This window comes from Bos mutus, chromosome 26, assembly GCF_027580195.1.
Source record: "Bos mutus isolate GX-2022 chromosome 26, NWIPB_WYAK_1.1, whole genome shotgun sequence".
Taxonomy (NCBI): domain Eukaryota; kingdom Metazoa; phylum Chordata; class Mammalia; order Artiodactyla; family Bovidae; genus Bos; species Bos mutus.
In genome coordinates, this window is record NC_091642.1 from 32346937 (window position 1) to 32370736 (window position 23800).

Consider the following 23800-nt stretch of genomic DNA (forward strand, 5'->3'; position numbering starts at 1 on the left):
CTGGTCCCACCTCTTTTGACTGACTCGCTGCTGCTGTGAGCCAATGCTCAGAGAATTTGTTTGTATTTGTTTTGGGGGTTAGAAAAATGTCTCAATGGAAAGGCAACTGTCATTCTTCTTGCCATAATGGTAGTTTACTTTAAAATTTTAATATTTATGCCTTAACAACACCTATAATTCTATTTCAAGCAAAAAATAGGAAAAATTCTGTGCTATTTTTATAAAAATTAATGTCTTATCAAGAATAGCACTGCCCTTCACATAAACATTGAATAATTTTTACATAATTTTAGAATTACATTATTGAAAGAGACTGTATAGGTAATAATTCAATATCCTAATTTTTCAAATACAGAAACTGAGGATCTGAGGTTGTAATGTACCTGGTTAGATAGATATTAAGCAGTAAAGCAAGGCTGAAACCTAGACTTCAATTAAAAGTATTGTGCTTATTACATTTCTCAGATATCCCACTTTCATCCTTGGGATTTCAGAAGAAATGAGAGAAATGAGGATTGACTGTTATTTGTATGTATGCCTATGTGTTTGCCTATGTGTTTGGGGAGGAAGGAAGCCACAAGTAATTTAAATTTAGCCACTAATACTATTGTGCTCCCCATCAAAGTTGCCAATGGGTCACCTGAGAGTCATTTGCTATCTTAGAGAACAAAATTTGATGAATCCCTGACAATAAGAAACCTCTATCCTTCTCTTCTCCCTTCTTTATCTAGAAGTTTGAAAAGAAAAAAGCAGAAAGATGTCTAATGCAAGTAGAATCAGAAAAGTCAGAGGCTCCATAACTTAAATTAAATGGACAGAGGAGCAATGCGTCCTCTTCATTTCCAAGGACACCACATTCTGGTCAAATACAGAGCACTAGCTAACTGATTGGACTCCACCCTCTGGTGGTCAAAATGGGTCACTGTTGCATTTCCTGATTGTCAAGTTACCTCCATACAAACCTTACAGCCTTACAGATAGCTGAAAAAGACCTTGGAAAATCATGTCATATAAACTCATTTTTAAAATGAGCAAACTGAGGAATTTACTTAAGACTTGGAACTATTTGAGTGGTAACTGAGACAACAACCCCAGATCTCCCATCAACTAAACTAAACTAGTTAGTTAAGCTAACCATCATACCTGCCTTTAACCAATTTTCTACCCAGTATATATATGCAGGATATACTAGCTGAGTAAAGTTTAATCAGGAAGTTAATTGTGCTGCAAAAATAACCACATAATACACATCAAAACCAAACATATTATCCACCCTAAGGCATATCTCCATTAGTGTAAATGATCAGGATGACTTTTCCATCCCATTCCCACAAAAATGTCCTCATACATTAGATGAGAATTCTGCTACAACTACTCTTAGGACCAGACAAAACATTTCTCCTAGGAATTAAAAATAAGGTACCTCCTAAGAAAAAATTATCAGTACTAGGTGAATAATAAGGAATGACAGTGCTTTAAACTCTTTCTTATTTCTATATACTCCTTAAGTTCATAGAAAAGCTGTTTTATTTGCATTAAACAAATACATTTTAGAATAATCAATTTTTTTACAAGGCAATCTCAAGTCAACACAAAGATCCTTTCCTTTCGCTAAAAAGTCTTTTTATGGTGTTTCTATTTGGTTAAGAAAGATCTATTAAGAAATAGATGAAGCCAGGGAACAATGACATATTTTTCAAAATCTGCTGCAATGAACCATGTCTAATTATGTTTTCTGTTCCATTAAGGTTTAGGCCCCACAAGCAAAACTGAAGTAGTAGCAGAGCAGTAGAGGAAGAGAAAGAAAAAAATAAACAGCTAACCACTTGATGAGTGCTCATGATGTGACAGGGACTGTGCTCAATATTTTATGTATCGTATTTTCTCATTTGATTCCAGCTACAGTACTATGAGATAGGTATTATGACCTCAGTTTTACCGATAAGAAATCAGAAGCAACTCAAGGTCACATAGCTGTTAAGTGCTGGTTAGGATTTCAAAGTCCCTGCATTTAACCAGTACACTAGACTGCCTGATGATACTCAGCAAGATGGTCTCTCACAATCATCTATTAATTTCATAAATATTAGCAATTTGCTTAGAATCTGTATAAATGCAAAGCAACCAAAAGAGAGTTCAAAGACTGCTGCAGTAAAACAAGAAAATCAACTAGGGTAAGAATGAAAGATTAATGCTTTCATGGCATGACTATTTCCAATAACCTTCCAGACTTAAAAGTGCTGACAATAATAATCTACTACTATCTCTGAAACTTCCTCATTCACCTTGCCTCACCCTCAAAGCCATATGGTTGAAGAACCTAACCAGGTGTCAGGAGAGGAACTCCCTCTCTTCTATTCCCCATAAGAATAATCTCTGTACTTCTTCCTATCTACTCCCACGACCATTTGAAAACATTATCCTTCCCCACCTTTCTCCAGAGGCACATGGGAACAACGAGCAGTGAAACTGATGGCACAGCTCCTAGACTAGAGGAACCTTCAAAGCAGAATGAAGAGCGCACTTTCAAATCTGAATCTAAAGAGAGAAGAAACTTGTACAATAAATACCTCCTGCAAATGGCATTTTCAGATGTAATCTTAAACAGAATATAACAGTCAGTATTTTAATATTAGTCTGCTCCAGACATTTATAGCCTTTGCTTCTGTGCATGCAGCTGAACAAAGATTATAGGCTGCAGAACTGGAAGAAATATTTCATAAAAAAATCTGAGTATCCAGACGATGAAAGATACAGGAGAGATGATTCCAGCAGGGGTCTTGAGGGCCCCAAAATATGCAAACAAACTATGGCATGAAAAGGTTTTTCTCATAACATAACACAATTCACGCTCCCAACTTATTTTATACTCCACTGGCTACAGCCGCCATGCATCGGCACCAACTGATTTCACGCTTTAGAGGCTGGGAAACAGTCCGCAGCTTAGTCTCTTTCACACTCCACTGATGTGGTAACCCCATCGTTCACCAACTTAGCTGTTCCGAGTCTAATATTTGCACCTACAACTGACCACCGCAGATCAAAGCTTTAATATAACTGAACAATAGCAATATGTAACATAAAGGTATAGCAAGCAGTCTGCTTCCTACTCTGTGTATCTATCTGGTGGTAGAGAGGAGAGAAGAAAACACCTTCCTAAAATTTCTTTCCCTCATTACACATCTGGAGGTTGGTCTGTGTTTCTACACTTCTTTGAAATTAGTTCCTTTCCTGGGTCTATCCTGGGTTGCACTGATATCCTATTGAGAATAAGAGTCAGAACGAATAAGGCTTTCAGGGCTGTGCCTTAAATCTGACATGCATTAAGCTTGATCATTTTTCCCCTTTGAAAGTCACTCAGTCGTGTCTGACTCTCTGTGACCCCATGGACTGTAGCCCTCCAGGCTCCTCTATCCATGGAGTCCTCCAGGCAAGAATACTAGAGTGGGTTGCCATTCCCTTCTCCAGGAGATCCTCCTGACTCAGGGATCAAACCCAGGTCTCTTGCATTGCGGGCGGATTCTTTACCATCTAAGCCACCACAGAAACCCAAGATTCACAAACTAAAGCTAATAAACCACTGAGTAAGTTTTGAAAGCAGAGGCTAATGGGCTTAATCTGTGTCTTATTCATATTGTCTCATTTGACCCCAAGTACATACCAAGAGGTAGGTGCTATTATCTCAATTTTACAGATGAGAAATCTAAAACCAAGTTACTGAAGATCACACAGCTTCCAAGTGTTGGTTAGGATTCCAAAGTCCCTACACTTCACTACTACAGTAGACCAGAATACATGCGTTCTAAAAAAATGGGGTAAACAAAGCATAGTATACTTTCAAAAAAGCAAAAATACCAAAGTGCAATAATAACCAAAGAGAATAATTGTAAAGGTATGTTACAGATATAGTTACAACTCTTATCTCCTTCCTCCTTGTAGCTGTACTAGCGAGTGTGAAGACCAAATGTGGCTGATCAGAAACTGAGACATCAAAAGAAGCAAGCTTCACTTTAAAACAGGCAAAGAAAAAACATCAGATAATTAATAAATAAAAGACTCTCTTATATGCAGACTGAAAGTTTACTAATTAAGTTTCAAGAACAGCAAACAATTACCTTACAATACATAAACATCTTCAGAGAACTGCTCCTTTAAGGATCAGGAAACCTGTCGAGAGTGTTACAAAAGGCTTTCAAAGCAGAATAATCTACTGAACAAACATGGTTTGGGTACTAAACTGTATTTTAATCTAATATTTTTATGATAAAAAAAGCAAGACAAATGTTAAAGGTTAGTAATAGCTAGCAATAGGTAATGGCATTTTCTTGTAGCCAAACATTTTTTAAGTGCACATATTGTACTGAGATTTACGCTGGGACAGTGGAAACCATAAAGCTGGACCACAGGTAAGGACACAGTTTGAAGCCCATGAATAACACAGCCTCCTCTTTAAGTTGTCTCTACCTAATTGGGAAGGTAAGAAGTTTTTTTAAAAGGTGTTTTAAGGTAATATAAAATTGACAAATAAAAAGTTGTAAATATTAAAAATCAGAAAAGAGAGCTACCACTTAGGTCTTGGAACAGTTGAAGAAGATAGCATCAAAGGGGAATTGGAAGCTAGTATGTAGACCAGGGACTGAAGGGAGATATTCCAAGTAGAAGGAATGGTCTGAACAATCTGAAGAGGCAGTAATTCAAAAAACCTTATTTTGGAGACAGCTATAGAAACTACTAGAGCCAAAGGGTCAATATAGCAAAGTGTGGAATATTCTGCCAGAAAGAATATTCTGTTTTCAGCCTGGAGGGCCCTCAACACTAGGTTCAGGCATTCAATACCATAAGCAATGGAGAGTCAAGTCTAGACCCTCTAGGCAATTGCTGAGAAGTGATACTATTACTGTTGTGTCTAGGTCTCCAAACTCCCTTACACCATCTGTTCTTTCATTTACCCTGGCTTTTTTTATTATTACTATTATGTACCATCAGGTAAAGGTGTTGCAATAGCACACAATCTTAATACTGACATTGCTCAACATTACACTTGCTTAACCCAATGGCATCAATGAGCAAGCAATAACATTTAACCAAAACCCAGAAACAGGATCAACAGGAGGAATGGGCTCCATAACAGTGTGTCCCAAGTCTAATCCCATACTCATAAACAGACATTACATCTAGGGGAGCAATCAGATACACTTACTTTGTATAACCATTCTCACGATCAGAGAAAGAACTGAACCAAAGTTTGCCCCACGTCACATTCCACTCCACAGTCCAAATATCCAGAAACTTGTGCCTTGCTACCTGGTGAAGATTCCCATAGTTGGCCAAGTGTTTCTGAAACAAATAGCTGGTGATACCTTAGTATGTTGTTTAGTCGCTAAGTCATGTCCAACTCTTCTGCAACCTCATGGGCTGTAGCTTACCAGCCTCCTCTGTCCATGGGATTCCCCAGGCAAGAATACAGGAATGGGTTGCCATTTCCTTCTCCAGGGGATCTTCCCAATCCAGGGATTGAACCAGTGTCTCCTGCACTGCAGGTGGATTCTTTACCACTGAGCCACCAGAGGTATCTAATAAACTAACAAATATCAGGATATACATTTGTCTGAGATAAGAGCCCAATTGTTTTGGATCTAGATATGGTAACTGGCCTTACTACCATTGCAACAGTCTCTGGAAAAGGCAAGACCCATCCCCATTCCTTTGATTTTTATAGTTTCATTTCCTAGTATGAAGTGATATTTCTAGTCTCTTCGAAACTTTCCAATCTATCCAACTTCTGCTTTTCTCAACAGAACATCTAACCTTACAGTTTTTAAGACAAAATGAAACCATAACTCCTTGAAAGGAAAAGTGAAACACATTTCTACCCCACCGAAACCAATTCCAGCTGTTCATTTCAGTGGTATCAGCAGAGCTCACAAGGAGAATAGCTACTGTTCAAACTGCCCACAGAACCTGAGCTGCTCTGCTCTTCTCTCATTTCTCCCCCTCCCCATCTCCTCTGTAACTTATACACAACTGCCTCACTCCGCTGTCCATCCTCCCAAAATGCTGCCCAACAATTCGCAGGCTGTCACAGATTGTCAGCACTGTGTTTGGGGACCTGAGAAGTGCCCCCGTGGGACAGCGCAGTGTTAGTACAGCATTTTCCAGGACACAATGTCAGTCTTTATAGCCAGTCGCAAATTAGTTTCTTCTTAAAAAAAAATAATACTCCTAATAAGACAGGTACAAGGAGATTTTAAATAACCAAGATTAAAACTCACTTGGTTTACTCTCAGACGTGGCCCTTTCAATCAAGCACAATGAAATCCCATGTCTCTCTCTACTGACACGAGACGTGCACATCATCTAGGAACACCTGAAGTCACCTTTCTGATGCTAACAGAAGCCAAGAGGCTACCAAAAAAAACATATCAAAGGAGGATCTTCCTTCCCCTTTTTCCTGTGCCCATGGCTCCTCATTCTTAAATTTTATTTGATAGTACTCTGTTGTGAACTCAGTTCTCAACATCAACATTTGCTTCTATGTCTTGCTGTGCAAACCCATTTAAAAGGAAATTCTGCAAATCAGCAATATCATTTCTTTAAAGCTTTAATCCAATTCTTTGCATGTGCTTCAGCAGCACACAAGTACAATTATCTCCTGACAGTGCTATGAGTGACCCTCTGAACAAGCCTTCATCCTATATATCCGTCATCCTCTATATCCGTTTCCTGGTTGCCAATGGCTACACATGAGCGTCAGAAGCTGGAACAGACTGAAAAGATTATCACAGGATGTGGGGAAGAGAAACCTCTCACAAAACAGCAGGTCATAGCAACTTAAGTCTTCTTAGAAAAAAAATTTAATTAACAATAAACATCTATAGAGTAACATTTTAAAAATTAAAATCAGTTTCACTAGCTATCAATTAGTTTTCATCCATAATTTCTTTGATAGCCTTATTCATTCTGCTTTATTATGGTTTCCTGAGGATTTCACTAATCATATAGTCTTCCCAGTTCATCAAACTCCTCCCCTAACACTGCATCTTTGCTGCTCCCTATGTGAACTACAGGGAAGCTAGAGCTGGACAGGAAGGATGTTAATTCTCAGTTCTATAGTAGAAAGAGACTGAAAAGAGCAAAGCTAGTAATCCAACTTTGAGAATTAATTCCAATATTTAACAAGCCCCTATTCTCTCTACAACAAACACCAAAATTTAAGAAAGACACATGAACAGAAGCAAGAAGATCCTCAAAAGACCCTGCAAGTCTTTCAGGATACTGCCACTTTCAAACCTGTTACCTAGGAGAGTTACCAAGTAAAATGGCACTAAGAACATACAAAACATAAGCAAACAGAGTAAACAGTATTTCTAGTTAACTGACTTACCAAATACGTGGCATTTAATAAAACTCTAGAACATGCAGACAGGCTGCATCTGAGGCAAATGGTACAAAAGTTCCCTCTGATAGACAGCAGCCTCTCCTGGAAAATAATAATGATGAAAGTTAGTTTTACAAAAATCAGTACTTATCACTTCTTTGATACCTGTTTGTGCCTTTAACTTTTATGATCTCATTTCATGAACACTCTAAGAGTTTCACACAGTGATTTGCCACAGAATGGGCAATAAAAATAAACACACACACAAAAATACTTTTTAGAAGTTCAACAACAGAACAGAATAAGGAAATGTCATTTTCTCTCATTCTCAGTCCTCTGAGAACTAGTCTGAGGAGACAAAACATCTATTAAATGCCATTAAAAACAGAAAGAGAGATGGAGATAAGAAACAAAATAATACAAATGACTGAAACACAAAAAGATGTTCAACTTCTGGTCATTACTATAGTTCTAACTTTTAGGATGGTACATGGTGGCTGTTCAGTAAGAATATGTTGAATGGACAGCTAGCTGGACAAATAAAAAATAAACATCATCAGTTAACAAAGAAAAAATAAATCACATCAGTTAGCAAAGAAATCCACAATAAATCTACTATTTTATCCATCAGACAAGCAAAGATTAAAAAAGTAAGGTCTGTTTTGGTCAGTAAAGACTGAATAGGGCTCCACATTGTTAATGGAGATACATATTTTATTAATATAGAAAGCATTTTAACAATATTTCAAAATCTTTTATATATCAAAGGACCTTTAGATCCAGCAATTCTCCTTCAAAGAATTTATCATAAGGAAATAACTGGACTTCTACAGGACTCTTAAAAACTGAGGGAGAAAAAAAAAGTCTGATAGAAAAATGAACTTAAAAATATAATTCACACAGAAAGATATTAAAATGACTTTTATATATTCTATGAAAAGATTATTAACTGCAAAGTGACTATTAAAACTACATTGAGATACTTTGTTTCTAACTACAAATAGGATAGGAAAAACTAAAAAGCATACCAACATACTCGGATAATTAGTTTATGGGAAAAACTCTCATACATTGCTGGTGCAAATTCAAACTTGTACAACCTCTCACAGAAAGGGACTGAGAAATATTTAAGAAAACTTATATTTGCTTTTGGAGAAGGCAATGGCAACCCACTCCAGTAAACTTTTGACCTAACTATCCTATTTTAGGTATTTACCCAAACATACACTTCCAACATACAAAAATATATATCAACAAGGTTAGTTACTGCAGCACTGCTTATAAATTCAAAACACTGGAAATGCCATGAGAGAATGGTTAAGGTTACCACAACAGAGTAACCAAAAGAGGGAGGAAAAGACAAAGGGAGGATGGGACAGTGAGTGCTATGAATTGATATGGAATGGAGTCCAAAACATATTGAAGTGAAATGTTTAATTTAAAAAAGCAAAGAACAAAAGAGTATCTACAGTATGCTAAATTTTGTGTAAAAAGTTAAGAAATAAGAAAAAAATAAATGTGTTATCTCCTCATACCTGGGGGGAAAAAACCACCAAAAGGGTAATCCAGAGACTGATGGGATTGATTACCTATAAAGGCTGGGTGAAAACAGGGTGAAAAGGAAAGAAGAAATGGGTGACACTGCTTTGAGTGTATATATATATATTTAATATAATTCTGACTTTTGGAACCATATTAATGCTTCACATGCTCAAAGATAAGTAAGATCAATTAGGATGGGGAGAAAAACTTAGAATACAACAGAAGTGAATTGTATTGCAAATGACTAACATAACTATGCTACAGAAAGAAAGTTGGGGAGAAAACTAACCCAAGTAACTTTTGAATGTGGTTTCTTGCTCAGTGATATCCAACAGAAAGATAATGGATGCCACATATGTAATTTAAAATCTTCTAGCAGCCATGTTAAAATGGTTAAAATTAACTTTATTTACTTTATCTAATATATCTAAAATATTTCAACATATTATTTAAATATCATTGGGATATTTCACATTTCTTATTTCATATTAAGTTTACAAAATCAAGTACATCTCAATTCATGCAGTTAGTGGCTACTTTATTGACCAGTGGATATTTAGACTATATGGCCATAGGATAAGGAAAACAAATATTGAACTCTACTTCAGTTCAGTTCAGTTCAGTCGCTCAGTCGTGTCCGACTCTTTGCAACCCCATGAATCACAGCACGCCAGGCCTCCCTGTCCATAGGAGATGTCTTTTAAGCAGTGGTATGAAACTATTCTCTGGTATTCTAAGACTAGGCCAATAAGTAAAAACGCAAACCATAGGGACAAGTTTCTCACTTTTGGAAGAGGGGGTTATAAATACAGAATGAATAAACCCTGTAGTGTTGGACTGGAATCAGAAGTATCAATATAAACTCATTGCTTTCAGAAGACAAAAAAAGATGTATATGAATGTGTATATGAGTGACAAGGGCAAGGCAATAGGAAACAGCAATCAGCTTGAATGGGCTCCCACTGACCAAATCAGTAACAGCATCAAAATAAATAATGAAATAAAGTATTATAAGTAAGTATAATAGACATGACAGAATTAGAAAATCACCATTTAGGAACCATCATGAAAATGATTCAGGCAGATATACAAAAGTTAGTAAAGGTTCGAGGAGAAGTAGGAAATTTATAAAATCTCAAAGTACCTTTTCAAAGATACCTCAAAATTAAAAACATAATGTCAATGTACTTAATCACTTAACTATACACTTTGGTTAAAATGGTTAAAATGATAAATTTTATGTATATTTTACCACCAAAGTAATTATAAAAGGAAAAACAGTAACTTTGCACTGGAAAACCTGGCAAATACTACCTTTAAAGGAGTTATCCAAGACCACATTACTAATATTTCAATATCCTGTGCCTCCTGACACAATGCCCTGAGAAGCATAACATTACTTCTGCGGTATTCCTGCCAGAAATGGGTAATCTGAAGCCAGTAATGAGAAAACAGCAGATAAACCCAATTTATAAGCATTCTACAAAAGAACTGATGCCTTTGAATTGTGGTGCTGGAGAAGACTCTTGAGAGTCCCCTGGACTTCAATGAGATCAAACCAGTCAATTCTAAAGGAAATTAACCCTGAATATTCATTGGAAGGACTGATGCTAAAGCTGAAGCGCCAATACTTTAGCCACTTGATGTGAAAAGCTGACTCATGGAAAAGACCCTGATACTGGGAAAGATCGAAGGCAAAAGGAGAAGAGGACCACAGAGGATGAGATGGTTAGACAGTATCACTGACTCAATGGACATGAAACTGACCAAACTCCAGGAGACAGTGAAGGACAGGGATGCCTGGCAAGCTGCAGTCCATGGGATGGCAGAGTTGGACACGACTTGGCGACTCAACAATAATAACAGCAAAACAACTGGCCTGGACTCTTCAAAAATGTTAATGTCCTGCAAAAGCAAAGACCGAGGAAACGCTCCAGATTAAAGGAAACTAAAGAGACATGACAATTGAATACACTCCAAGAGCCAGAATTTTCTTTTGCTACAAAACAGTACATTATTGGGATAATGAGTGAAATCTGAATAAGTCTGTGGACTACAGTGTAATATTAAATCAATGTTAATTTCTTGATTTTGATAACTGTAGTATGCTTTCATAAAAGAACGTCCTTGCCTTTAGAAAATATACTCTCAAGTATTTAGGTAAATAGGGATAGGTCTGTATCTTACTCTCAAACAGGGAAAACACTCTCCCTTTATTGTTAGAAGACCTTCATATTTCCAACATTAAAAGAACATAAACATACAAAATATGGAAGCTTTAAGAATAAAAAACTCTAAAGCAAATACTTCTCCATTTAGTGGACAGAGAAAATTCAGTCATTATAATACCAGGAAGATTGTAGGCCTGACCTTACATACAAACTCATTAATGATCAGGAGAGTGCAAATAACACATTTAATTAAATTTGCTCATTTATCTATTTTGGGAAGTACTATTAACAGCATTAACAGCACTGAGAGAGAGTAGTAATATAAAAGGACAGAGATTAAAAACAATGGCCCAAAACAACCAAACTGGAGAGTGAATAGAAGGCTAGGTAAAATTAGAAGCTTAAAAGAATGAAAGAAAGATATCAGACACTTAAATACTATCAATTTTAAGGCAGACTGTTGCTATATGAAGCAATTTTGGCAAACACCAATGCTAAATGAGGAAATATATATATATATATAAATGTGTATTATGTATCTATACACATAGCACATACATGCATACATATACATACATACCCATCACCTTTTTCCCTGTAAGAGACTGGTAATCCTAACTAAGTAAGGATTCATGAAGGGAGAACACCCTAAAAACAGAGGACTACTGATGCAGTTTGATAAGAGTAGTTTCATACTCATAGTTTCACAAATACAGAAACTCGATCAAGGATCACCAATGAAGAATTAAACTATCCTAAGCATGGCAACCCACTCCAGTATTTTTGCCTGGAAAATTCATTCCATGGACAAAGAAGCCTGGAGAGCTGCAGTCCATGGGTCGCAGAATCGAACATGACTGAAGCAGCCTGGCACACACACACAGACTATTAGTTCTGTTATCTACCCTAGATTCTTCAACTAGCTACCCTTGGGTTATCCTTATTTTCCCTCATTTTTCTCTCCAGGCACTGAGCGTTCAAAATAGTCTACATTTCCCAACCTCTCCTGCAGGAAGATGTGGCTCTGTGACCAACAGAACATGAGCAAAAGTGGCACATCTAACTTTCAGGAAGTACCCTCAAAGGGAAGAAGATGTGTCCTCTCCCTCCTTTCTGCTGGTTCATATGTGGATGAAGAGGCTGGAACTCCAACAGCCACCTCAGACCAGCAGGCAACTTTGGAAAAGAACAGAATCCACGCACAGTGGTGCAACGCCGTGACGCCGTGCCAACCACGACTGTCCCAGGCTGCTTCTGGAAGTCGTGACAGTGACAGAAATGAACTTTCATCACGCTGAAGTCTCTATTATTTGACTGCAACCAAATCTTATCCTAATTAATATAACCTCTATACTAATGTACACTCCAGAGTTTTTCTTTCTCTAAACAGTCTTCCACTGGTCCTTTGCTGGTTTCCTTTTCTGCTTCACACTCTCTTACCATGAATATTCCCCAATATTCTATCCTTGGTCAAACTTCACAGTGAGGAAAATTTGTCTTTTCTGCTCTTCTCCCACTAAATTCACACATTCTAAAAAGCTTCATTCCTACGTGTCTGATCATTTATTTGAGCTCTAATTTTAACTCTAGCTGTCCATTGTTCCATTTGTACAAGATGTAATTAAACAGGAACATAAGTGATTTTTAAAACTAAAAAGATAAATAGACAAAACGGTGATGGCAGCAATAGTAGTTGCTGTGATGGTAATAAACAGCTAACACCGAGCTTTTAAAATATGCCAGGCACCGTTCTAGTAGCTAATCCTCATGATAATCCTATGAAGCAGGAAGTATTATCACCATCCTCCTTTTAAAAATGAGGAAATGGAGGCAAGTTAAGGCAAGTTAAGAAACTTATTCAAGATACAGAATTAATGTACTAAAGAGATCATTCAAACCTAGTCTTCCAGAACCCACCCTCTTAACCAGCATGCACTAGCATCTCTTCTCGGAATGTTATCACAGCTTAAGGTTGTTCTCAGCAGTGATGACAGTTATTTAAATATCCAGCACGGTAATAAATTTAAGGCCTCTGCAGATTAACTTTTAGGGACCGTCAAATATCACTTAGAAATAAATATGGTAAATAAGATGAGTGATCAAGCAAGATAATATTCTTGGGCACAAAAGATATGACCATAAAGTAATGAGACTGGTTTTCTTGTATGGCTCTATTGGTTCTGAAAGCAGTTCCAAAAGACAAATCCAAAGAATATTTATTTGCTAGAATAAATGCATAGTCTTAAGAATGATGACTTTAAAAGGGACAGTATTCATTTATAATAAATTTAATAATGAAGATCTTTACTTTTAAAGTACCAGATTTTTCAACTACCACTCAAACCTACAACTTGTAAAAGCACCTGAACTCAGTATCTTTCTCCCTAGACCTCTCGCAGATCCTTCCTCAATGTCACTATCAAAATACAATACACCTATCTGTCAAACTCAAAACTTTGAGGTATTCCAACTTTCAGCTTTTCTAACCCTACACTTCTTGCTCTTCCTCCACAAGAGCTTTACACCTTCTATGTCTACATTATTCCATGACTGTCCTATTGCCTACCCTAAAGCCACTCCCTACTTGGGGTTACCCCTCTAAGCCACCACAACAATCTTTCTCAAATACTGTTTTCATCATCACTTTCAACAAAAATATCATCTTTAAGGATCAAATCTAAGTTCTTAAGCCCAGCCTTCAGAGCTTTCCATTAATTCTTCATTATCCTTATACACATGTAAACCTAGCAAATCATATCTCTTTACTATGCATCATCTTGCATTTGTGAAATATTAAAATACCCCTTCTGTCTCATACAGTTCACACACTGCACTTCTTGCTTCTAGCTTCTCATCACTCTATGTGGAATTTTCCTCTGTCCTCTCAATTTGTCATTCTATCACTTCCTTCAAGATCCTCCTCTTCCATGGAGTCCTAATAACCTCAAATAGATACTGCTCTATTTTACATTTAGTAGAATGGGGTGAACTGCAAAGACTGACCAGACTACGTAAGAAAACAGGCATCCCAGAAATAAACCCACACTTAGAGGGTCCGTTAATCCACAATGCTGGAGGCGAGACTACGCAGTGGGGAAAGCGGTCTCTTCAATACATGGTGGTGGGAAAACTGGACACCCACGTGTAAAAGAATATAACTACACCACTTTCTTACACCAAGTAAAAAATAAACTCAAAATGGATGAAAGACTTAAACGTAAGACCTAAAACCATAAAACTGCTAGAAGAAAACACAGGCAGCGCACTCTTTGTCATCAGTCTCAGCAATATTTTTTGGAATCTGTTTCCTTGGGAAGGGGAACAAAACCAAAAATAAACAAATGGAACTACATCAAGCTCAAAAACTGCTGCAAAGCAAAGGAAACCATCAACAAAATGAAAGGGCAGGCCTCGTTATGTACTGCTTAGGTTGTGAGATTATGGGTTTTGTTGTTCTTTAAACTTTTCTGTATTTTCCAAGTTTTCCACAGTAAGCATGTATTTGATTTTTTTTTTTTAAGAAAAAGTATTTCTAAAAAAGAAACTAATCATTTTATTTAATTTTTTAAAATGAGTTTACCTATGAGGGCTTCCCTGGTGGCTCAGCAGTAAAGAATCCGCCTGCAAAGCAGGAGACACGCAGAAGCCGCAGGTTCAATCCCTGAGGCAGGAAGATCCCCTGGAAGAGAAATGGCAACCCACTCCAGGATTTTTGCCTGGGAAATCTCATGGACAGAGAAGCCTGGCAGGCTACAGGCCACAGGGTTGCAAAAGTGTTGGACACGACTTAGCGACTGAACAACCACCATAGGAAGGCAGTTAACAGGCCTGCGGCAAAAGCTGGCTTGGTGTTTGTATTCTGAATATGCAAAATAAAACGAGTGCTTAAGGGAAAATTTTAGTGTAATAAAAACTGTATAAACATGTTACTTGATTTACTACTAATATCTGCAGTTCTTCCCTCTCGGCTAATTACAAACGTCTACAAGAACTCCCCAAATAACAGACAAAAACTCAAAAAACTCACTCAACAAGCTCTTGGCCATGCCCTCCTGGTTCCCTCCTGCAGTCTTTCGCAGTTCCCTCCCTGAATCCACCTGGCATTTCTAAGTCAGCCCTTTGCTCTGCATCTGTTTACCCCTCTTTCTAACTGCCTCAGTCTGACTGTCCCTCCTAAGGGTTTCTGATGTCCCCTCTCTGTCTCTGACTAACCCTCACTCTCTGCTTTTTGTTGGGTACCCTCTTTCTGTCTCAGGGACAAGTTACGCACCCCAGTGTGAGACTTTTCCTCTCTGTCTCTGCCCTTCCGTCAGCCTTTCCCCTAGTCACCTCATTTCCAAGACATTCTTGTTAACTTTTCCCTCTGCTCTTTATAAACAAACAGGGTTGGTATTATTAACCCTATTTTACAGATGATAAGAAAAAAACAAACAGGGCTACTGGTATAAACTTCAGAGGGGAATGTTTAAATCCAAGGGCTTCCCTTCTCTAATACTCATCTGGCATTCCATGGCAAAGAACCTGAAACAGCCCATATGCAAGCCAGTATTAACACTACACCTATTTTTTCCTAAGAGGCAAATCTCATAATAAGAATACCACACACCATTTGCCCATATTTTTGCCTTAGCACCAAGTTAAACAGTCATGAATTTGTCCATTCTAGAAATTCATATTACCGTATGTACAGGTTAACTCGTGTTATTTGGGAACCTCAGAATATTAGACACCAGAATCTGCCGTTTCTAACACTGCTTCTCTGTTGTTATCCCTAGTCTAAACCAGCCATGTTTGACATAAAAATAAATAATAACAAAAAATTTTTTAAAAGGGCACAAGGGACAATAGATTAAATAAAACCGAAGAACAAATTTGAAGAATTAAAAAACTAGACCGAAGGCTAGCATGAGACTGCGAAAAGGCACAGCACAGACTGTGAGCAATGGGTCCATGTTCTACTGAGAGGAAATATTCTCTCAACACGCAGGTTTTCTGCTGCACAGCAACAGCCTGTAACTGCTCTTCTATCGAAACCTCTGACAACTGGAATCCCCTGTAATTCAATAAACTCTCAGGAGCTCAGGAGTTACCCAGGCTTCATTCATCCTACCGGGCTCATTAACAGAAAACTCTTCATGTTTCCCCCACTAGCTAAGAGCACATTTTCTGGTGGGTGGCATAGTAGAAGTAGGTTCTCTTTTAAGACATGAACATCCTCGTTCCATTTCTTCTCACTTCTCCTGTGGGTGGGATGCCTGCAACCAATACAATTCAACCAAGAGAAACGTCTAAAATATAGTTCAGGTTCAGTTCAGTTCAGTCGCTCAGTCGTGTCCGACTCTTTGCGACCCCATGAATCGCAGCACGCCAGGCCTCCCTGTCCATCACCGACTCCCGGAGTTCACTCAGACTCACGTCCATCGAGTCAGTGATGCCATCCAGCCATCTCATCCTCTGTCGTCCCCTTCTCCTCCTGCCCACAATCCCTCCCAGCATCAGAGTCTTTTCCAATGAGTCAACTCTTCACATGAGGTGGCCAAAGTACTGGAGTTTCAGCTTTAGCACAGGTCACCAGCTTTATACACAGTGTGAGTGCTAGTCTTGTACTGCAGGTTATATAATTAAAGATCTACACTTTTACTTTTGGCACCAGTTCATTTACTTCTGTCATGTCTAAAGAGTGCACAAGTTCCAAATCAACAATACACTAGTCTTATCGCTCATTCTGGTGAGAAATTTTGTAAATGGTGAGCTAATAAGGACAGGGTCACAGACTGAAACACATTAGACAATTAGTTTTGCTATTTTTCAGGGCTCAGTGGGCACAGTCAACAAACTTAACCTTGGCTAAAAAAATTACAGTGATCATGTGAAGCTTTATGAGAGTGAATATATATGTATCACCTAAATTCATGACTATAAGAAAATATAATAACTAAACACAGTAACAATAATACTGTCTTTCACTAACCCTGAAAATGGGTCTATCTTCCAAAAATTTCTTTTAAAGAAAAAAGAACAAAAATGTTTAAAACATAAAGGAAAAAAATAATATGTTACAGCACACAAATCAGATTTTAATGGAAATGACTATTGTTATAGTTTATACACAAGTCTGTAGTAAAAAAAAATAATAATTGTCATCTTGCTGATTCTTAACTACAGGTCAGGGTGAAACTGGTAAAGTGGAGCCAGGGGAAAACACATCAAAAAAGAGAGTAAAGGAAACAGTTCCTAGACATTTGCATCTTCAGACATCAGTCAACACAGCATGTGAAGGAATGAAAAGTAAACATTTCAATTCTTAACTCTAAGACTCTGCTTGGACCAACAAATCGGTTTTCTCTACTAGACATTCCCTCTTGGTTTCTCTAAACTCTCACTCCTTGTAGATACACACACCCCAGTGCCCCCATAAGCACCTGTCACTAAGTTACCACTTTCAGAAACTGAGAGTCACCAAATCTTCTGGCCCCTACCCACTACATGGAACTTTTAGAGTCAAATAGTCTGGCTTAAAAAAAAAAAAAAAAAAAAGGCAGGGAGGGTGGGAAGCCAATAAAAAATTCTCTATAAAACTCTATCCTAGTCAATAGTCTATATCTAAGTCATTAACATAGATAACTGTTCTGCTACAAGCTATAATGTGCAGAAAGACACAAAACTAAATTCTTACTATGGGTTATCAATGAAGCACTAGCCCAATAACACACCCCAACAACAAGAGCATTCTGGAAATTTCTAAACATAAAAAATAGCCTAATATAATCTTTATATAAAATGCAACTGCTTTAAAAAAAAAAAGCCTGCAATCTGAGCACTTCTTACTGCTTCTTTAAGTTTATGGGTTAAGGATAACTATCCTCACTTACCAACAACAACAAAAAAATTGAATCTTAAGAAAATACGTTACCTAAAATTTCATGACTTTTTACCATCATCATAGTCATCAATTAGAATAGCAACAAAATAATGAGCAAATACTCACTCCAGCACTACTTTATATTCACATCTCATTTAATCCGTATAGACACCTTATCAGGTAAATGCTATCATCTTCATTTCAGAAATTAGTAGACAAGCTTAAAGAGGTGAAATAATTCGCCACAACTCATGAACTGGAAGTCACAGCACCAGGATTTCAACTCAAATTTGTTCAGCTTTATACATTCAACAATTGTACTGCCATCCTTTGGTTTTAGAACCACATTCAAGTATTTTCCAAACAATGATTTCAGAAATAATACAAGACTACCTACTTACTATACTGCCAAACCCACAAAAAGTTGACTGTAAAATCCTCACTCTTTACAAGGGGAAAGAGAAACAAAGTCACCTGCGGAGTCTCAGACTTACTATACTGCCAAACCCACAAAAAGCTGACTGTAAAATCCTCACTCTTTACAAGGGGAAAGAGAAACAAAGTCACCTGCGGAGTCTCAGACTGAACTGCCGGAATAAAAACTACACAAGAATCCTGGCTGTTTATATTCTGAATTCTAACTATAAGGTAACACAGACTCCTAACACATGTAGCAGGACAGGTAAAAATAACGCCAATATTTCTCATTTCAGCTAGTATACATTCAAGTTAGTGACACTGTGATACAATCAGAGCTAGGTTTAGAACAAGTAGTACCTCAAAAGGGCCAACCAGCTGGAGACAAGCTTAGCACTACACATGAGGAGCATGAAGTACTTTCTGGGATTCTTGTACACTGTGTAGCACTGAAGAAAGGATGGCTGTAACAAAGCAAGACGCGAGCAAGGCTGCTCCTAAGTGCGTGCACGCAGCGCTGGTGGGACAGAACAAGCCAAATTCTGGTGGACCTTAAAATCCAGACGAAGTTTAAAACTGACTCCACAGGTGATAGGGCCCTAATGTTACCTCTTCCCCAGGAACACGACATAAGAACATCTGTATGGTTCACACTCGTTTCCAAAGACATTTTTCCCCTATGTATTTATTAACTCATTTGATCTTCATAGGGTTCACGATCACGTTTATGATCAAGTTCATAAACACATAAACACGATTTGAAAATTCAACTGACCTGGGCTGGAGACAGAGAGACCGTGAGATTGTTATATGTGAAACATGCTTTCTCACACATGTCACTTCTAATAAACTGCTCGACACTGGAAGGCAGGAAGGCCAAAGACGATCACCCCCATTTTTCAGATTGGGAAACCCGGGAGGCAATAAACGGGCTACAAAAGATAATAGATCCAGCAAGTGGCAGACCCGAGGCTCTACCCAGGACATCAGATTCCAAATCCTGTGCTTCTTCCCTGCTCAACTCTGAGAAGAGGCTTTTATTGATAAAGAAAACTTTAAAAAGCGGACTTGGAGTTTTCCGAGGGTGGCCCAAGAAAACCAGGAAGTATACCCTCCCTGGCGAACAGACAGTTCACTCCCAGCTCATAGCCCGGGGGCTCCCAGCCAGCCCAGCGGACTCGCTCCAGAGGCTCAGGGCTCGCGCCCCGAAATCGACCGAAGCCCCGGGTGGCCCCCACTGTCCACAGCCTCCTAACCACTGGGGAGAAAAAGGGGTGTCCAAGTCCCCACTCAGTACCTGTTGAAACACAGGAAAGGAACTGCCCCTTCGCAGAGAGTATCTGAGGAGAGCACCCAAAGCAAGCACGGAGCCCAGAGAAGGAAAAAGGGTTCTGAGACCGTCCCCCGCAACCCAGGGCCCGCAAGGGTCGAAGGGCGGGAGCCGGCCACGCGTCACGTGAGAAGAAAAATACCGGTAACGAAAGGGGAAAGCAAGCTTGTCCCAAGACTTGAGGGAGACGTGGAAGCCACGAGCCCCAGGCTGGAGTGCGGAGGGAGGGAGGGACAGGTACGCGAAGCAACTCGTTACCCGGGGCGCCTTAGCTGTCCGCATCCGCCGCCTCCTCCAAGCTCTAGCTCTTCCGCTCGAGCCTCCGAGACGTGCGCCAGGCCTCGGCTCCGCCCCCCCAGCGCAGCGCGGCCTTCTGGGGACTGTAGTCTCCTTGAGGCCGGCCTGCGTAGGCGGCCTCCGGGTCACGTGGCGGGGAAGGGTAGGCAGAAGAGCGCAGCCCCCGCGATGTGTGGGGTGCTGTCCGCTCACTCTTCCCCTTCCCTCTCAGCTATAAAGGGGTCAGAGCTCCTAACGTCCCTCACAGACGTACCATCCCTCCTCTTCACAGCAAAGCTTCTTGAAAAAGGTAGTCTGAACTCGCTGTCGCCACTTCCTCCTTCTCCTCTGCCCGGCGGCTTCTGCCCCGAAAGAAAGTGCCCTTGTCACCATCATTCACTGAAGGTAGTTTCAAGTTACTGCTGCTAAGTCGCTTCAGTCGTGTCCGACTCTGTGAGACCCCATAGACTGCAGCCCACCAGGCCCCCCCGTCCCTGGGATTCTCCAGGCAAGAACACTGGAGTGGGTTGCCATTTCCTTCTCCAGTGCATGAAAGTGAAAAGTGAAAGTGAAGTCGCTCAGTCATGTCTGACTCTTCGCGACCCCATGGACTGCAGCCTACCAGGCTCCTCCATCCATGGGATTTTCCAGGCAAGAGTACTGGAGTGGGGTGCCATTGCCTTCTAGCTTTAAGCACCATTTGATGCTGTTGGACATTATCACTTATTTTATAACTATCTTCAGGTTTTCCTTCTTCCTCTCTGGTCATTCTTCTCCGTCTCCTTCAAGAATTCTTTTTCTAACCTGCTTCTTAAATATCAGAGTTCTTGGAGAACACTAATATTTAAGTCTCCCTTTGGGCTTCCCTGGTGACTCAGATGGTAGAGCCTGCCTGCAATACAGAAGACTGAGGTGCAATCCCTGGGTTGAGAAGATCCGCCGGAGAAGGAAATGGCCACCCACTCCAGTATTCTTGACCTGGGAAATCCCGCGGACAGAAAAGCTTGGCGGGCTCCATTGGGTCGCAAAGAGTTGGACACAATTGAGCAACTAATATTTTCACGTCCAACAAGCACCTCAAATGTAGCAACTTTAAAAGTGACTCTTCCTCCTCCCTGTTCACTAACACTCACTTCAACCTTCAACTTAGATTCCTCTGTCTCACTTCTTCCACTGGGTCCAAATGGGCACCAGATTGTGTAGATTCTATGTCCTGAGCATCTCTTGAATCTGTTTCCTCTTCACACCCACCGCCAGAGATTTAAATCAGACCCGTCTCATTTTTTACCTGGTTACAGCGTGGGCTTCCTTACTGGGCCCAGCACTTCAGCACCTCTGCAAATTCCTCCCAACTGCCATCAGCACCTCTGTGGGTTCCTCCCCACTGCCATCAGGCCTATTTATATAACCAGAAAAATGTAATCACATCACACTTTTGGTTAAACCAATTAAAGGATCCACTTGATTGGCTTTGAGAAGAGAAAAGGAAGGGTATCTCTTGAGTGATTTTTACAAAACATGGAGGCCAGGCCCACTAAGTCTCTATCCTTATACCAGTAAAATTAAATCATGTCACACTTGGGAGCTTCCTTGGTGGCTTAGATGGTAAAGCGTCTGCCTACAACGCGGGAGACCCGGGTTCAATCCCTGGGTTGGGAAGATCCTCTGGAGAAGGAAATGGCAACGCACTCCAGTATTCTTGCCTGGAGAATCCCATGGACGGAGGAGCCTGATAGGCTACAGTCCATGGGGTCACAAAGAGTGACGCGACTGAGCGACTTCACTTTCACTTCCACACTTGGTTAAACCATTTAAAGGATCCACTTGATTGGTTTTGGAAGGAGAAATGGAAGTGAATTTCTTGAGTGGTTTTTACAAAACATGGACACCTGCCTTACTACTTTCTCTACATCCTTGTGGTTCAGAGGTTCAGGGAAGAGAGACTTATAGATCTTATTTCAGGGTAAGTGGACATAAGCATGTTTTAAACGTTCCCCAGGTGATGCAGTCTTTCAACAAGATTGTATTTTGTTGACTGCTCTGTAGGAGGCTTTGTGCCGGATACTAAGAAAATAATAGTAAACAAGATAGTCCCTGCCCTTGTGGAGTTTACAGTCTCTAGGAAGAGACAGACGTTAATCAAATGATTCCATACCAGAAAAAAATGAAACCCACAAAAACAAAACCCCACAATTACTGGTTGTGAATTATGCAGGAATTATTATTCAGGGAAAGTGATCAATTCCTTTCTCTTTCCCTCTGCCCCCTATTCTATGCTGTGAATCAGCGTAGCTCCTCAGCCTATCAAACACGGCCTGGCAGAAGCTAATCTTCCTCCACGCCCTCCTACATACTTTTAGACTTATGGAACTGCTGAGTTGCATAAATTGTTCCTCTGTTTGCAAAACTCTTACCTTTCTCCCTTGACTAACTTCTACCCAGTCTTACTCTACTTCGCTGCATTCAAAGCAAACCCAGTAGAATTCTGGCCACAAGGAAACCCTTTCTGAGGCTTGAACTAATCAAGTGGTAACTCCTGGACAACCAGAAATGAGCTGAGTTAGAGAAACCAGGAACAGTTGAACATGGGCTACTGGGAACAGGGCTCTGTTAGCTATTTTTGGAGTTAAAAGGCCTGAACCAACATACCCAGCCTTCAATATACAAATCAAGTGTCACCTCCTCCGGAAGCCTTTGCTGAGCTCCCCAGCATGAACTAATGGGTTCTCGTTGCACCCATGCAGACCTCTCGACCAGTGACAGGCTAGAGGCAGCTCATAACAGCTTTCATATCCGACTCTTTGCGACCCAATGGACTGTAGCCTGCCAGGCTCCTCTGTCCTTGTAATTTTCCGGGCAAGAATATTGGAGTAGGTATCTGATCTCTTCTCCAGGGGATCTTCCCAACACAGGGATCAAATCCAGGTCTCCCACATTGAAGGTAGATTCTTTACCGTCTGAGCCGCCAGGGAAGCCCTTTGAAAAACTGTTTTACGAGTCAGTTTTTAAACCATTGGTAACTTGAAATCAGCTCAGATGGGAGTATTTACACCACCATGGAAATCAACAAATGACAAATCACGTTCTTTTTTTGAAAGTCAGTTTACCAGCATATCACTACCTTTGTCACAAAATGTATCTCTACATTATGTTGTGATGATTACTCTCCTTTGAGAGACAAATTCTCTGTAACAACTTCATTTAGCAAATATTTGGTATTTATTACTGTGCACCAGAGACTAGCAAAATTCTGAAGGGATTTATAGTGGAGAACAAACATGTTACAAGGCTCACAATCTAGCAGATATGACAGATTGTAAACAAAGAACTGTGTACTTACAAATTGAGCTGGGATGCTTTGTTGTGGAACATCCTAGCAAAGAGTGGTTGGTGGGCATAGAATACTACGCTACTTTAACAAGGTGGTCCAGATCGCCTCTCTGAGGTTCAGAGTGACCTTTCCCCTGAGCACTGAAGGATGAGAAAGAGATGGTCAAGGGGAGAACCAGGGAATTGATGTTCCAGCCAAAGGGATGAGACCACACAGAGAACAAGCTAGGTTGTGTGAAGGACAGAATGGTGAGGTTTGTGGAATAGTATGAAAGGTAATTGTGTGTCGCCTTGACTGTGTCACTGAGTAACCAGATCAGACATAATTTGTGGGTGTGTCTGTGAGGATGTTTCCAGATGAGACTAGCATTTGAGTGGGTGGACTGAGATAAGTAGCTCATTTTCCCTCCCTTATGTGGGTGCCTGCTTGCTAGGTCACTTCAGTCTTGTCTCACTCTTTGTGACCCTATGGACTGCAGCCCACCAGGCTCCTC

The 23800-nt window shown here is 39.8% G+C and overlaps 1 protein-coding gene across 10 annotated transcripts in view; it reads right to left on the reverse strand.

Annotated features, from left to right (window-relative positions):
- R3HCC1L (R3H domain and coiled-coil containing 1 like) overlaps positions 1 to 20543 on the reverse strand; it is a 72014-nt gene extending 51471 nt beyond the window's left edge. For 2 of the 10 annotated variants that reach the window (XM_070363945.1, XM_070363942.1), the window contains exons 1-2: positions 20251 to 20543; positions 7385 to 7480 (exon numbers count right to left, since the gene is read on the reverse strand). The gene's annotated coding sequence lies outside the window, so the exon portion shown is untranslated. Of the gene's footprint in view, positions 1 to 7384; positions 7481 to 19145; positions 19303 to 19667; positions 19806 to 19842; positions 20100 to 20250 lie in introns of those variants that run through there. The other 8 variants (XM_005901182.3, XM_070363938.1, XM_070363944.1 and 5 more) reach the window with 4 other exon arrangements.
- Positions 20544 to 23800: the final 3257 nt, after the last annotated feature.